The sequence below is a fragment of the Psammomys obesus genome, unplaced genomic scaffold (assembly GCF_907164565.1).
Source record: "Psammomys obesus unplaced genomic scaffold, mPsaObe1.curated_primary_1811, whole genome shotgun sequence".
In the NCBI taxonomy this organism is placed as follows: domain Eukaryota; kingdom Metazoa; phylum Chordata; class Mammalia; order Rodentia; family Muridae; genus Psammomys; species Psammomys obesus.
The window spans coordinates 47,274,002-47,276,992 of NW_026593286.1; the positions used below are offsets into that span (position 1 = coordinate 47,274,002).

The window sequence follows — 2,991 nt, forward strand, 5'->3', positions numbered from 1 at the left end:
TGCAGTTATGAATATATGTGGCTACATTTGACTGCATGTAAATTACTTTAACCTTCTAGGTTTTCACAAACATGGTTAACATTCATTTTCAGAGAAGACAAAAATGCTTCTCTGAAAAATTAATTTCTGCTTAATAGAATTGCTGGTAACGCTAATAAAACTTTCACAGCATCAGGGGCTGTAGAGATGGCTCAGTGGTTAAGAGGATATGTAGGCACTAGGTTTTTAAATCCTACTTTATTTGGGGGATCATTAAAACTTTAACCTCCCTCCCAATCACACAACCCCAGGTAGGAGGAAAAGAAGGTTTTAAGAAAAAAAGGGACATAGCCCTAATTATTTCTTCCTGGTGGGTTTGATCATCACGTTCCTCTCAGGATATCTCCAACTTCTCATCCAACTGCATAAAACAGCAACTAGGAGCAGCAGCTTGGAGCACCAGCAGCCTTCTTTCTTGGAGCTCTCTTTCTTTCTCTGCGCCCTGGCATTTATTCCTTCTCTTAAATTCCCCAGATTTAAACTATCTGCAGCTGGCAAAGGGCTCCTCTCAGAGCCTGTACCAGGCAATAGTTTGCTGTTGTGGACAATCTGAATCAGTCCCGTATCCTACACCTGGGATCAAAACAAAAACATGTTTACATCCACAACATTTCCTCTTTTCTGTTCATTTAATATCAGTGAAAAATTGCAGGGTTCTTTTGTTTGTTTGTTTGTTTTGTGGGTTTTTTTTTTTTAGAGTGGATCCCAGGATTTAATGCAAAAAACACCCGTATGGAAATAGATCATGCTTCTGAATCCAATATTACACCTGCTTCTTGATATTCCTCATCTTCTTCCAAGTGTTTTTCACTTTCTAATATATGCTAAAGATCTGTATATGCAGCCTCCTACCTGCGCTGGCAATCTGGGATCATCATCCGGAACTCTTGCAAGATCTATTCCTGCCTTCATTTTATCAATCTTTTCTCCTTGTTGCTTTGATTCTTTTTTCTACATAACTTTTTATTTGACAAATCGCTTCACCATGCCAGTCTTGATGTGTCTCACCCAAGGATCGGCCATAGTGCTGCTGTTTTCTTGATCAAAGAACCAAAAACCTTTTGGATCAATAGTTTCTATTACAACCTGGTAACTCTCAGGTGTTGTCCTTCTTCAGCTTCCTGCATTCCATCTTAAAGAAGGTTGTGAAAACAATGGAACAATTGGAAAAGTTTCAAGTGGATATGCAGGGGGTTGAAAAATGAAACAGAGGGTGGCCAAGATGGCAGTGCCAGGAAAACACTGCATCTGAGGAGCAGGACAACATTTTCCATACAGCGACCAAGAGACTGAACTCTGGGCCCTAAAACAACGACAATCAAGTTTCCCAGGTGAGAGGAAACCCCCACGGCGTGGGAATCAGTCGGGTCCACTCTCAGCCCACCCAGCCAGAACCCGGAAGAGATCCCGTCGTGCAGGCACTAGGTTGCTAGACCAGAGCCACATGCCTGCTAGTCCCAGTCACCTTTCCAGGCTGATTGGTGGGCACAAAAACAAAGATACTGGGAGTCCCAGTCATGAGAAAAACCCACGGGGAAGGAAAGTAGCGGGCTGGCCACGGGTCACCCACTCTTTCCCTGGAAAAAGTCTCACAGACTGGTGAATATGCACCGCCATCACTGAACTATGCCAGCACCAGCAAAGAGAGAGGCTGCGCACCCAGCTCTCTAGCACAGACAGAGCTGTGCACTCTAGTGCAACAGAGACTGGGAGTTCCTGTCGGAAGAAGCTCCCACAAGAAAGGAAGGAAACAGTACCGACGTGGGCCACCCAGGCTTTAGCTGCTGAAAGTCTCTCAAAGACCTGCCAGTACGAGCCGCCATCACTGAACTGGTCTCAAGCCACCAGCACAGAGAGGGACTGCGCTCCCAGCTCTCTGGAACAGATGGAGCTGCGCGCCCCAGTGCAACAGAATCTGGGAGGTGCTGTCTGGAGAGGGATCAACAGGGAAGGAAGGAAACAGTGCTGATTTGGACCACCCAGGCTTTGCCAGGGGAAGGTCTCACAAACCTGCAGGTATGAGCCTCCATCACTGATCTGGCCCCAAACCAGAAGCACAGAGAGTAGTTGGACACCCAACTCCTGCAGACTAGCTGGAGGGCGCGCATGCCACCAGCCTAGAGACCTGCTTTGTACCAACTATTCCTCACAGACAGAACTGTGCACCCCAGGACACAAGAGACTTGGAGTCACAGTCTGGAGAAATCCTCACAGGGAACGAAGCATGACCCAGTATATCCCCAGAAAATGTCCCACAGACTGGCCCAACCCAGGAACCTGCTGTGCACCAGATAGCCTGTTGTTACCAGGAGAGCAGTACTCACCCGCCACAGATTACTGCTTGGGTACAGGGGCACAGAGCCCCAACCTCAGAGTTACAAAAACCTGGGATCCCCGAGATCAACACCTTGATATTGCTTCAAAGGGCAACCAGTTATCCCTAACAAAACTGACCAAACCACTGGACACACGGGTTATAGCAGCATATCACTAAATTCACAGCAAGAAACAAGGCAGCTATCTTCAGGACTTCTCCCAGTGAGAGGAGAACCCACTTTACTAACAAGGACAACAGTTACCATTCAGGTCTTTATGCCTGAGGTGAGCAGCGGCAACTCCTGAAAAACACCAGTCATCCAGTGACTATACAAAAAGCTGAGAAGGCTTCCTTCAGGAAAAAACATCTTCCTGCCAAAGGGATTCTCTCCACCAGAGGAATCCAGGAACCACCAGAAACCAATGCCAAGCACCTAAGATAACCCAATGGAAAAAGGTCAGCGTAAAAGTTCAACCAACAAAAGCCAGAGTAATATGGCATCTCCAGAACCCAGTTATCCAGGGGCAAGTAGCCTTAGACACCCCAGCATAACAGAAATTCAAGAAGATGACCTAACATCTATGATCATGAAGAGGATAACAAAGGAAACAAATGTGTAAAGAAATAGAGGAAGA

At 46.3% G+C, this 2,991-nt stretch overlaps 1 pseudogene; it reads right to left on the minus strand.

Annotated features, from left to right (window-relative positions):
- Positions 1-782: 782 nt before the first annotated feature.
- Positions 783-1,062, minus strand: LOC129683838 (tubulin-specific chaperone A-like; annotated as a pseudogene).
- Between the last annotated feature and the right edge of the window lie 1,929 nt (positions 1,063-2,991).